This window comes from Varroa destructor, unplaced genomic scaffold (assembly GCF_002443255.2).
Source record: "Varroa destructor unplaced genomic scaffold, Vdes_3.0 BEIS01000005.1, whole genome shotgun sequence".
In the NCBI taxonomy this organism is placed as follows: Eukaryota; Metazoa; Arthropoda; class Arachnida; order Mesostigmata; family Varroidae; genus Varroa; species Varroa destructor.
In genome coordinates this window covers 9704836-9718759 of record NW_019211458.1, presented here as the reverse complement: position 1 = coordinate 9718759, position 13924 = coordinate 9704836, and the positions used below count along the sequence as shown (strand labels likewise).

The window sequence follows — 13924 nt, the reverse complement described above, 5'->3', positions numbered from 1 at the left end:
CACCCAGAGGATTTGAGCTTCGTTGAACTCAGGCCTTACATTTTGAATGACAATGACGTGATTTCGTAGTTTTAATAACTACAGATAGATAAGGACATGCGAAAGACCAAATGATGAAAGCAAATATTAGCGGGACAAAACAATAGCCCCTGCAGTAGTAAACAAACAAACGTTGCCATAATTTATGTCTGCTCAGCTCTGATACAAAGTTGATACAGCCAGAATTCTGGCGCTGCCATCGCGTAGCTTTGTTGTAGCTACGTCAGTGACGTTTCTGTTACAACTCGGTTTGTTTGCGGTGCCATCTGCTTTTCGTCTGCTTGCAGGCATCGTTTTTCGCGTCGCTTGAAGACTGGTGTTCCCTGAGGAGAAGAGCAAATCGCTTAAGAGAGCAACAGTGCACGGCTGCTATTATCGAAGTCTCTGACGTTAGTGTCACCGTTCCAATGAAAGAGCTGAAGGACGAAGCTGATAAAAAAAAAAAGCACAAGCTACTATGCGTAGGCGACGGAGCATGTCGACAGAGTTAAACAGCATGTCAACATATGACGACAAAATTTCGGCTACAACGAACAATACGACGGAAACAAGAGAAAAAATTCAATAACGATAAAACACGGTACACAATTGATTTCGTCGGTCGCATTGCTGTTCAGCACTAGATTGCTCCTTTCATGGTTTCAAGTTTTTCTGTTCGAGCGTTGAGGTTAGCCTATGATATTTATGGATAGCCTGAAGATACTCAGCCTCGTCAATGCTATCGCCACCGCAGAGCTGAATACTTTTTGTACGGGTTCATTCGGCTATCGGAGCGTTCTCGGGCCAAAAATAGCCTGAAGGCAGTCGCTCAGTTCTGTATCGCGCGCATCCCTAAGTTAGCAATGAATCTATCAAAATAATGTAGAAAAAGATGTCACAAAGATTTTTATTCTGCAACAATAACAAACGACATTAGAAACTGAAAATAACCTCAGTATACATGAAGTTTCACATGCGCTGGACGCCTATACTTCTGCTGTTTTTTAAGCCACGACAGGAAGCGTTTACTTCGTATGAGTACTTCGAATTAAATAATTTGAATTTATTAAAAGAAAAGAAAGAATACTCAACTGATGCATAAGAAAACAAAGCGTAAATGTGTTACTCATGTATAGTTTTACGAATCATCGAATCAATAGTATCTAGATGGCTGGTACCCGAAATCACAGACCAGCAATCAAATAATTACTCTAATTTGCAATTAAATAGTTTGCATATAATCAATTGTTCGTTTCTGCCTATTGCCGAAAAAGGGTTTAAGGAGAGGTTGAAGTAAGAACCTGGTTAGCGTTTGCTTAGTTGGCACTGGTACGTGGCCGTGGCTGTTCCTTCTCGTTTAGAGATGCTGCTTTTCCGTTGTGTACTGACCGTAGCGATCTTCTTCAGCACTATTTATGATGATGCCCTGTTTATGGTTCTAATAGAATACTCTTTGGACGTACAAACGAAATAATCGCTCTCTCGATATATAAACAATTGACTGTGGAACACATCATCATAACGAAACGGTAAAACTCAGGAATTATGATGTATATCAAGTACTCAACTTTACGACGCTAGTTAGAATGATACGTACGCGACACAGAAAGCCCTAACAACACCATAGGCACAAGCGACGACTAAACAAAGTTTTTTAGAATAAATACACATCTGAGGGTCTCTACAGTTAGCGCTAACCGCAGCATGTTTAGCAAGCGTGCCCCCAAGCGACTTTATGGGCAATATAGTGTTCAAAATAGTGCTATACGTAGGAATATTAAGGAAAAGTTTGCCACCACTGTTTAATTGCGCCTCCTACATATAATACGGTAGCATGACATTTATTTTTCACACATTATACTCAGCTCGTTCTGTTCCTTGCCACGACCATGCACGTTTTGCACCACCTGGCGATTCTCTTACCTACCTAGGTTACGGCTAAAGAAAGTACATCTTTACCATACTTGTTAGAACAGGCCCACTGTACTGCATCATAATTACAACGTAAGTTACTGTGGAAAAGACTACACCGTTAACTTCTTAGGGAAGTCCCACAATTGTAATTTATATGAATTTGTATATCGGGGAGGTAAACGTATAAGCCAATTAGTTAGCCCACCCGAACGGTCTCATTGCGTTTACATTCTTTCTCAAAAGGAATGACGATCTCAAAACAGCTTTCAAATTTGGCATCCAACATTACTAAGATCAATAAGCTAGACATCGGCCAACAGACAAGGGCTGGCCTTCCGCTATCGTTGCTGTTTCGTCCTTCATAAACAGAAGGCTATACGACTTCAGATGACTTTTCTCTATGTAAAAATCGTGAGAATAATTATTCGGAAATCATTCGATAAGGAATCGAAGTGGGCATCGATATCATCTACTAATCCGATGTCAACGATCATTTGTAATGGTCACCAATATACATACATAATTCAAACAAGTAGTGAGGCATAAATCAACTTATGGGTTCCGCATTGGGTATATTATCAGCGCAGCATTACCTATGTAGAACGGTATAATTAGCATGAAGGACTTTTGGCTAATGCATGCTTAATTGCTATTTAAACTATATATATGACGAAAAAGCACTAAATAGAAAAGGATTACAAAAATATAACAAATATATATATGTATATATATATATACAGAACGGTTCCCACAGGGATAAGCCTGCTTGTGCCTCTCAAAGCGTATTCACCAAAACTAAGGTTTAACAGCTTGCTATATAATGATGCTATCGTTTGAAGACGTTGGCACTGAAGTGATGAAGGCGCAATCGAAGACCTATCATTGTCTATTTGTTTGGATTTTCGAAAACATGAGTACACAGATCGCTCGGTGGTAGACATGAATAGTATCACAATCCATTAATACCATACCATCTATCGAATTCATATAATCGTAGCTAGCTAGACAATCTAATGCTATTTTTTAATTTGCCGTTGGCGTTTCTAGATGGCAACGAGCTGTCAACGATTCTGGTTGGCTTTTATCATGGTATGGTTTCGAGATTCTATTATATATATAGATGTCTATTGGAGATGAGTTTTCTTGGTTTCGACTGTCCTCAAGCTTGACGGTCTCCCTGTTCCGCTCACCTAAAAATTCAAAAAACACAAAATTCATTAAAGCATCCATAGGTGACAATGCCTTCACATTCATCCTTTGAGAAACGTAAAGTATTGAAACAACAGAACCCTACACGCTCTCATATCATGCGCGACAAGGTGTTATAAAGGAAAAAGAACATGGCGAAAATTCCATTCGGAAGAAATCCCATATATATATACATACATGTATGTGAAATAAACATTAATAAGAAGAAGTGACTATGCTTCGTTAGTTCATTAATTGAAAAAAGAAGCTTCAATGGGTTTCGACTTAAGCGTGGTGAAGCGATCAGCAATAAAGATAAATGATACTGTGACACACTACAATACCGTGCGTTTCTTATGAAGTGCTGGCGCCATCGCCTCGGTTAATTGTCAAGACAGCGTCGTTTGCAGAATAATGACGCGCCTAATGGTGGTTGTTTATAGCGATGATAACCTCTCTCAAATTTGTGGACACATTTCTATTCTCACTGCAGTTAACATAAAACTCCCAAAGTTTTAATGAGAAACAGTTACTTTGAGTCTTCCCTAAACTTTCCAATAACAATCCACCTGTCAGGACGGCCGGTGACAAGGTCACCTCTGCAAGTCGCCATCGTAGCCACAAACGAACGATACGTTCGATCGAGTCCGGATTGCACGGGAGTTTGCCGGTCCACTTTAGATCTTTGCATCGGATCTTTTTCCAACGTCATCTGAAGGCGTCGTAGCCCGAAAGCTGCCAATACTTTTTACCCAACCTCTATCTCTTCCTCCCACTTCCAGTTATTACTCAGTAGACGCGTATCTCACTCTTAAACTATTGTTCGTTTGGCGGAGGCCATTCAAATTGAACTGCCTTTGAAGGTTCATACCCAATACCCTTAATGAAGACAGTATTAGCAGGGAGGACAGGAACAGCAACGAAAATTTGATTATCCTGCAAATTAGTGAATGGTCAATAACGTGTTACAACAACAATGCGTGAGGTCGGGAGCCACTACAGCGCCCCCATTAAATGAACTCAGACGAAGAAAGCAATACAATCGAGAGAAAGAGAAAGTAAGAGTAGGCCAAATGCGATAAGGTCGAAGGAAGTATTGATTATTGAATGCTTTATTACTAAGTTAAATTAAACGACACCATTTTCAAAAAAAAAACATTGTAACGCGGAAGATGTGTATTTTGATAGAGAAAAAAAAAAAGCTGTATATGTAAAGCGCCGTGTTTAGATCGAGACTGGTTCCTATCCAAGATCGGTTCTAAGGGAAAAAATATTATAACAGAATCTATGGTGTATGTGCGAAATGTGTTACCCTGATAATCCTATATGTTGCATATAATCACCATCGATAGCGATTATGCGGAATTTGAGCTGCTAAGTAATCATTCGAAATTTTTTTTAACCCGCAAACAAAATTTTAATATCAGATATGCTTATGCGAACTGGTAGATGTAAAATTGTTAAGGTGTTGTACAAGTAAAAAAATTGTAGGCTCAAAAGAAACCAAAGGTTCCTGGAAATGCAAGGGCTTGGAAAGTGTAAAAGGTCTTGAAATGACAAATCATGGGAGCTTGTCTGTACGACCCAATAAACAATTAATCGATATTCCTTTCTCCAAAATGTCCATTAATAACGGCTTTTCAACTATCTTGATAGATCTGTAAGTTCTATAAATCTAAACCCTTTGAGGATCTGCCAGTTTACCTCACAGAGATCTTCCTCGGGTTATCTATAAACCGTCTGAAAACTCACACTGAAGTAGACGGTCATCTTCGGGAAAAAAGAAACTTGGTGGAGAGGTAGCGTAAAGAAATTCTATAATTGCTAATTTTCGCTTAAATTCTGAACATGACGCACTATTGTTTGTTTTGACGAGTTCGTTATTCTGGTCTAGAAGTAACTGATTTACTTCTGGTACCACAAATTAATGATGAACCCATGCCTATTACGACAAATAGCCCTTCTATAATGTTTATACAAGAATCACTAGCTAAGGTACACGGCCACAGGAAAAAAAATTATTTTCAACAAGGTACTTATTCAATAATGGTATACAAACGCGTAGATGCTGTGTTTATAGCTGAGAACAAGCGTTGTCGTAACATTGTCGCAAGTTCGAGCATCTACCGTGCGTTTTCTCCAAAATAAGTGCTTTACATAAAGGAAAAGTGCTCTTACTATAGCATATCTTGTCGTTTCTTTTTTATATCGGAACAAAGTAGAAACGACATTATCTTATCCACGTTTTGTTGCTGATGGATGCGTATCATACGTACGACGTGTATATAGAGGCGTAAATGTACGTTGTAGATTAGAAGAAGCTAGCATGGCGGAGTAACACTTCCTGTGGTGTTGCTATGTAGATGGGCGAGTATTTAAGCTGAGCCAGGGACATAAGCCGAAGCCGAACTAGGATGACTAGACTCCGACGCTACTGCAGCTTTTGCTTTTCCATTTCTCCAAAGCGCGGCTGCTGCTGCTGTTGGTATTGCGCTCTTGATGTCGTCTGCCACGTTAAAAGGCTATTTTTACGTTAGACACTGACTGTCGCGACATCACTTCCGGCTGAAATCACCGCTAGGGAGTCGGCTGCACTATTGGTCTTAAGGTGAACTACGATGCTAGACGGGGCCAAAGCGATACTATAAGACATTTTTATATCACTTCTCCTTCTTCTAAGATCAGAGGCACGTTCACCGTTATGGTTAGTGATCTGTTACTCCTGGCGGCGTGGCAACATGGTCCAACCAGACAAACGTGTCTGTCTCTCTATAGGTGCATAAGTTACATTTAATATAATTACCGAAAGCGTTTGCCACCGAAAATAGTAAAGTATACATTTAAAACATGTCCAAAGCATGGTAGAGTAGAGGGGTTTTACTACGATTGTTTTCTCCTTTTCGTTCTGCCTGCGTGAATCACTATAAACAAATTGGATTTGAAGCCCACATCTCGTATCAGACACGTTCAGATATGGATGTATGTGTACCAGTCTGAACGTACGTGTCCTTGTGTCTCTCGTTGGCTACTTACTCCTAAAAACTCACACATACAGATCTATATAGAGCAAGCAGGCGCTAACTTGGTTTGATTACATAAGCGTAGTCTGTATAATTCTATTATAGAGAAAAGATGTTATATATAAATCTAAGTGAGGTTTACCTAATTCAGAGATTTGAGAGAGCTCGTATAATATATTGGTCCGATTATTGAATGCGATAATGTATTATTATATGCACTGGAAGTCAGCGTGCGGTTCAGAACTGCTTCAGTTCTTACGTATGACTACAAATACGTACGTGTAGTAGTTTAGCAAAATGAATGTAGCGTTAAAATGGTACACGAACATAACAATGTGTATCTTGATAGGAGCGAAAATGTCACCTATCTGTAATTTTGTTTGAAATTGGTGGAACGTGTAGATCAATATGCGTGCATGGTTCGCCGGAAAATCGTCTTAATACATAAGACTGCACATTAAGCACTGAATAAATTTTTCAAATGGTACGCGTATTATCAACAGGGTACCAAACGTGTTAATGCTCCAAAAAACTTCCCAAGATCTGAGAAGTGCCCTGCTACAGGTGAAGAGGAGGCCCTTAGGGATCAGAATTTTCCCGCGTTACAGCAAATTCTTTGCTGTTCTTCGAAGTTTAAGTTACAGTATCTAGTGAACGGTGTTCTTAAAGTTTTTTTTTGGACTTGGTGCTGTTAGATGTAGAGAACAACTGCTACCCGTAAGTGGCATTAAAAGGGTGTCTTTTGAGACGGGTCCGCCCCTCTACGTCAACTTCCGCTACATACTGCTGACTTATAACGTACTTCGTTCTCGTCTCCCTTTATGTTACATATACATTGATACATTGCGGTTTTAATTGATACTATTATTTTTTCCCTTATTACCATTTCCATTGTTCTTTATTTTCTGACCGTCGGAGCAGATACATCAGCCCAATTGTTCTGCCGCCTGTTGTATTAGTCATGGGCGTACGAAGACGGCTTTTCTAGCATCAGGGGCACTACGTTGGTACTAGTTATTGCGATTGGAGTTAGGAAAGAAGGTCGCTTGGGAAATGCTACGCAAGCAGACAGAAGAGGTCAGTTGTTTCAAATTGTCCGTCCCGTCCACTCCCTCCGCCTTCCCGTGTTTCATCTCCAACAGACCTTCACTCATATGACTTTTGCAGTGATGAGCCACTTGACGACACTTAAGACCTTGGACTAGTAGCTCAGCGATTCGCCTGCTTGCCACCTTAAGACCTGCCGTATCTAGCAAAAGAGAAAATAACTAGAGACAGAGTTCTGCAAAGAAGAACGAACCGAAGTAAACCCAGACATTAAAAAAAAAAGTAGACAAAGAAAACGCTATACAGAGGAAACACTGACTAACCGACTTCCAATAAAACGCAGCGAAAAAGCTAATGGGAAAGAAAACCATCGAATGGCCAGTAGTACTCACATAAACGACCATCATCAGGATCCAGCGTTGGACGGCAGCTTTGCCATTGCGTAGCGTTTCGTTTGTCGCAAAGCAAAAACAGGAGTCTCGGGCTCCATCGGCTTTGCTCATTCCCCTCAGAGGAACGGAAGCCGATTTGAGGATAGCAAAAGTGAGGGGCGAAATAAGAAAGGCTCCGTCAAAAAACGAAAACTGGCGATAGATTTTAGGTCAATGGTGAGCAAAAGCGCAAAGCGCCGATGATTATGAAGCACATGAGCAGGACGAAGATACAATAGATTACAGATGAAAAACAGAAAAAAGGAAGAGTAAACGTCGATGGCAGTCACGAGCGGGTAGTGGAAACACGAACAAATGTGGATGGATACCTGTTAACGTTCTACTTTGTCCGTCCATCAGTTTTTCCTGTAGCTCCTTTGGCTGAGCAAGCAACCAAAGGTATGGAAAGCTACTTTCAAGGTACATATGTACACAAAAACACCTTATCCAATCGATCATCTCTATAGGTCTGATAAGGAAATCTGTTTTCAATCGGCGTATGTTATAACGCATCAGCCTGGCTAACTTCAGCTACGAGTCTAGTTGAGACGTCAGTTGTCGACCGAGTCGAATGCGAAAGGATATATCGATTCACTATTGTTTCTTTAGTTTACGTAGTGAAAGACTGCACAAAAGAATCATTTTTTGGCATTAACCAATTATTCTATTAGGTAATTTAAAATATACCCAGACCTGGGCAACCCAGAGAGAGGCATGATACTGAAACAGGCCCTCGGATTCATAGGCTGAATAACACTGGCGAATATTGTTGTCTACAGAGGTCCTGTCGGAAATTATGTTGTTCTCTCAACGAGGAAATAATGAACGTTCTCCTTTTCTTGAGCTACATGCAAATCGAGAGTATTAACCGTGCACCAAAAATCTCACAAACCACTTGGGTTCGCAGATAGCAAGCATATCAATAAAAAGCTGAAACAAGAAGATCGGGCAATTCGGCGTTTTGCCGAAGCGATCGAAGATTGAATTGATGAATAAATTAGACACTTGAAACCACACTCAAAATTCAAAGACACGTACGAAGCTTTACGTACAAATTTTTATATAGAGGCAATGAACATGAAAGACCTACGAGAAGAGGAGAAAGCAGATTCATACTATACGGTTAGACATCGAAAAGTTCTTTCCTCTCCAAAATTGCATCGGACCATTTTCGAAAAACGATGGACTTGCTTGGACACTTTATGCAAGCGAGCCGTTTGTTAGGTGAAATTTTCCTGATAGCTGGTTATAGTGCTGGTGATGTAATCATGATTCTGGGCTAGTCTAGGGCATGATTCTGGGTGATGATGCACTATTGCTGAGCAGCTCGCAAAAAGGTAGATGCGCGAACGTTGCCATGGCGCTGATTGTGAATGACGAACGCGCTAGAGCCGGTACGGTGGCAATGCAAGCGTAACAACGATGAAACAGCTGGTACATTAAACCATAATTCAGAGCCTTTCTCTCCTTATCTCTTGCTGTGCATCTGCATTAGAGGTGTACCGCATTTAGCCTTCTCCTTCTTAAACGAACCCTTGTAAACCCTCTGTTGCCTCAGTTTATATAGGAAGCAGCCCCTCTCTCTCTCTCTCTGTACTTCCTTTCCTTCTCCCCGTTTAGACCCTTCTTATCCCTAACGGTTCCCGAATCTTAGCGATCTCGAATAGATAGAAGCTCTAGGAAAACAGTGCAACTAACTGCCAAAATAAGGCACAGCGCCATGGAGACTATTTCCACTACGACTGTTGCGATGTCGTGCTTCTACTACTGTAGCCACCACTACTAGCTACACCGCAAGCTCTTTCTCATGGTATCCATACCCATAAAGCTGCAGCGCGAAACTATAAATTGCAATTTGCTCCGTGGATTACACGGTCGCTGCTGGACGAACGAGAGAAGCGGGGACAGCAGCGTTGGAGCGGGAGAAGGCGGCCATAGGATATCATAGCATCACGCGTTCCACGATTCGCCGGATCAACTGCGTACACTATTTGCTGCATATATTGGCTTAGGGCTCGTACAGTGTAAAACGTTTGTTAGTAAATGCGGTCGTCGCTTCGAGTATCTTATACTGTATACATACGTGCATAAAGACAGGCTCAGAATGTATGCCAGACATATCGTCGGTGGACACAAATGTGCATTCCTTTCTATAGTAGGTCTTGAAGTCGGTCGGGCGCTTCTGTCTTCCGACTGGGGCGGGTTAGATGAAACTAGATAAAATGCTGACCACTATCAACATGAGACCGAACTGAGGGCAGCAGGCAACCGCAGGCGACAGGCAAACCAGACGAGGAGGGTGACGACGGCGGTTATAGGTTGTGTGGTCGTATTATGTATCAGCATAGAAGTAACACAATGACCCAAAGGAGAACCTAGCATATATTAGCACGATCAGTATCGAAGGATTCATAATGGCGACATAGCTTGTACCGTTACGGTTGATAACAATGGCTAGGTTATAGTTGGACGACGACGACGACGACGGAAATAACTACGAAACCAAGAAGAAAATGGCATGAACAGTAATCCCGCTGGCAGTGGCAACATGTTTGTTTCACATCGTTATGACCTACGAGCTTGCCTTTATAGTATCGGCTGATTGGCAATGTCTCCTGGCCTCCGTCGCTGTCAATTCTTGCTCGGATAAATATGTTATATATATATATATATAAAGTGCATTTAGCCACCCAGACAAGAAAACACCGTAACACGATTGAATAGCAGCATCCGTTTGATCCTGGTAAAACGAGGTCAGTGGGGGATCAGTTTGTCTGTATTTGTTCGACGCGTAGCTCAGCTACTGATATTATATAATACGTACCTTTTGCTAAATACTTCTACATTGAGTAAAATATTATTATGGGAGGTAAAGCCGCAGAACATGTCGCTGGAGTACGAGCATAATATTTTTGTAGTATCGTAGCACACAACGCTCATACCTAGCTTCAATGATCTGATGGCCACGCAAAAAATCAAAGGGCTTTTAGCAGGGGTAATAATGTTATGAGGCTCCGGCTTTTCATAAAAATGTCTGCCGTGTTGACTATTAAGGCTTTTTAAAAGGTTCCGCACTTTATTTGTTTTTAGTATATATATAGCCCTGGATAAACGGAAATCACGTACGGCCAATACCCTATATATATTTACGTATAATTTTAGCAAATATATATACGTATATATACATATACATCGCAGTGTATTCTTAATATTTATACTCTCAAATTTCCTATGACTGTTCTCCTGCTTGTGTGTGCATGAGTGAGCATTTTAATGTAGTCAGAACTGGAGAGGGACGACGCGTATCTTTTAGCATTTTCAAACGATCAACTTAAAGACTCCGTAGCGGCTCATTGCAACCATCTGTTCTTTAGTTTCAACGCATCGCTAAGTTCTATACCCATCCGCCGTAACAGAACATTCCTACGAGGTTTTCACTAGCTGCACTCTTTCTCTTCCACGCTTTATTTCTTCTGCTGTTGATTTGCCATTCCTGATGCGACTACCCGTCCTGATTATGATGTGTCTCCCATCCCTCCGTTTGTATGAGCAATTCTCTAATCTCTTCTCCAACGAGGAATTTTTCACTATTTCCTTTTAGCGCCTCGCCTGCTGCCGCTTTCGAGAGCCATGAAACTTTACATCTTCCACATCGTTCCACAACAGCAGCTGAACCGCAGGAGGCAGAGTCCTGCTCCGGGGCTGATCAGTCCACCCGCCCTGGCGTTTGCAAGCCGGCCCGCGCGGTGAACACTTTGCCTTTTCGAGGCCAAATTCTCTAATTTCTCGTGAAAAGTAATTTCTTAATTTGGCTATCTATTTCTATTCCTTTACTTCGTTACCCAGGGAAGCACGTAGTCCCAGGCGATTACAGACCACCTTTCAGGCTGAGTCGACTACCAGGACACCCTGGCACAGGAAAACCGACCGGTACTTTACCATGCTACCGAACCCCTGTCTTGAATGTGAGAGCAGGAGAGATCTAAAAGCTAAACGGACGATGGAAGATCGCGAAAGGGGAGGTATGCTTGTCTGTTGTGGAGAGTGGAGCGTAATGTAGTACTAGGAGGTGCCAGGAAAACTGAGTCATACGAAGCTAAAGGATAGGGACAGGATAGCGAGAAAACGAGAGAAACGGCGCGGAGAAGAGGGTGAGGAGAATTTAAGGTGAGTCTGCTTGTCAGACCCTATGTAGGTGCGTAGTCTAATCAATTTATGACTAAGGTAAAGCTCTCTTACACCAACACCAACTTGCTTTAGGTCTAAGCAGCCGTAGCAGCTCGAAACCTGCGATCTCCAGGAACAGCAACCCAATGACAAAGCCGCGACGAAGATTTTCACATACAAAAACTCATTTACTCACTATCCTGCCGATGCTGCAGAAACAGACTGCAGCTGTTTGGCTCGCCTGGGGTGATGTTAGCTATTGGATAGCCAGATACTGCATCTATTGCTTCAGTAAATAGGGCAAGATACTAGGTAGTACAAGTTGCCAACAGCATCCCTGACAATAATATCGTCAGCCCGTTGCGCTTGACGAACATGGAAACACACTGAATTACACGGATGGTAGTCACTCTAGATTACTCGAAGGAGGTTTAAATAATGCATCAGTTATCATGAAGCGTGCTTGTTTAGTAACGTAAAGAGATAGAAACATAAAACCCTAAATGTTTTCTACATTTTTATTACTGTGTTTTTAGAACAATTTATTTTGCAACAGTTTATCTAAACATAATGTACGCCATAGCACAGTAAACCGGGCGGTGATACATGATTTGAAAATATGACGAAAAAAACGAAAATGCGTCAAAATGATGCCTATTTTCTCTAAAAAAAACCTGATTTTGACACGACACGTGTGAACCTTCAATGAATAGGTATTATTTACTGGCAATGACACAGAACGAGCTATGCAAGAAAATGCTCGAAAGGGCATCGGCGGTTAATATGTCATCTTGCATCAGGTTTACGTAATTAGTCGAAATTGATCATGCTTATACTCCAGTTCGATGATGTTTTTAGAAATATATAGTGTATAAAGGACGTCAGAGGTGATCCACCCTTTCCGGTCAACACCCATCAGCATCACATGGAGCAGGTCTTTGCCTCAAGCGATGATCCAACATCGTCTGGGTCGAGTTGGGTCCGAGCTGCTCGAGTTCCCACTGCTTCTTCTCCGTCTTCGTCTTATCAACGCTGGAAAAGATCTATCAACTATATGGGGAAAAAGAGAACACATGAGAAAAAGAATGGCCCTTTTTTGGCAACCCGTCCCCATTTCCCCGACTTGGCCTCCAAGCATACTTATCATCTGCTTCATCAGCTGGCATCGTCCTTTCGCACAAAACACAACTATACCAACGACATACTTGTAGTCACTGCTCGGATAGGCAGTAAGCGATATGTTCCATTAACAGAGTAATATGCAAGGGCTAGTTCTTTGCTTAGGTAGACACGGCTATCCACCCTATCTGCACGTATACATGCATATCTGTATAGATACATATGTAAATCTACATAGATACATGCGAGGCCTACATAAGCCAAGGCACTGTCGCATCGATGTACCATGATGTAAGTACATACCAAGCGTGTATACATATAACATAAGTATATATATAAGTACATATATAACGTGTTCGAACTTGAAAGATAACTAGTACATCGATCTACATAAAATTTCATCGCACTGGGTATTGTGTGAGTCAAACTGAGACTTTGCCAGATGGAAGATTCATCCGTACGTTAGGCTTCCTCGTTTCGAAGATAGCATGTCTAGTATGTAGTATATAGATGGTACGTACAGGTATGCCATCAGAGATTGTGTGCTCTCGAGTGCTGCTGCTATTGCCAGCATTAGTGCTGCGTTCATTTCATATTGGCCGCCCAGCAGGTTATGTCTTCGGAAGCGAGGTAGCTGGGGCGAGGTAAAATAGGGGTCAGCCGGGTGCCTGCAACAAGAAGACCTTTCCTTGTCAGTAGAGACCATAGTTGTAGTAGTCGTCGCAGTAAGTCTCCATCTAAGCGCTGCTCCATCTTTGTCCCGAGGGAGCGGGGCGAGGGTCATAAGCAACAATTTGGTGGTTCGGTTGCTCGACAGATACACAGGCAAGCCATGACTCAGCATTTGAGAGTCCCTTATCCCAGTCGCCACGCCGCCACCTACATCTTCTCTTGATTCTTTCCCGTTTCCAATTTTCCTCCGTTCTAGATACGACGACGTGTAGAACAAAAAGCGAGAACCTCTTTTACCCCTGGCCTCCTTTTGCTTTTTCGTTCATGCCCTCAACAGCAATAGGACCT

At 41.8% G+C, this 13924-nt stretch overlaps 1 protein-coding gene across 13 annotated transcripts in view; it reads right to left on the bottom strand.

The window, feature by feature from the left end:
* fra (neogenin protein frazzled) overlaps positions 1-13924 on the bottom strand; it is a 139420-nt gene that overhangs the window by 46196 nt on the left and 79300 nt on the right. For 4 of the 13 annotated variants that reach the window (XM_022806173.2, XM_086989345.1, XM_086989343.1 and 1 more), the window contains 2 exons: positions 13426-13828; positions 1320-3122 (listed from right to left, as the gene is read on the bottom strand). The exons of 5 other annotated variants lie outside the window; for them this stretch is intronic. The gene's annotated coding sequence lies outside the window, so the exon portion shown is untranslated. Of the gene's footprint in view, positions 1-39; positions 448-1319; positions 3123-13425; positions 13829-13924 lie in introns of those variants that run through there. 4 more of the 13 variants (XM_022806172.2, XM_086989346.1, XM_022806174.2 and 1 more) reach the window with 3 other exon arrangements.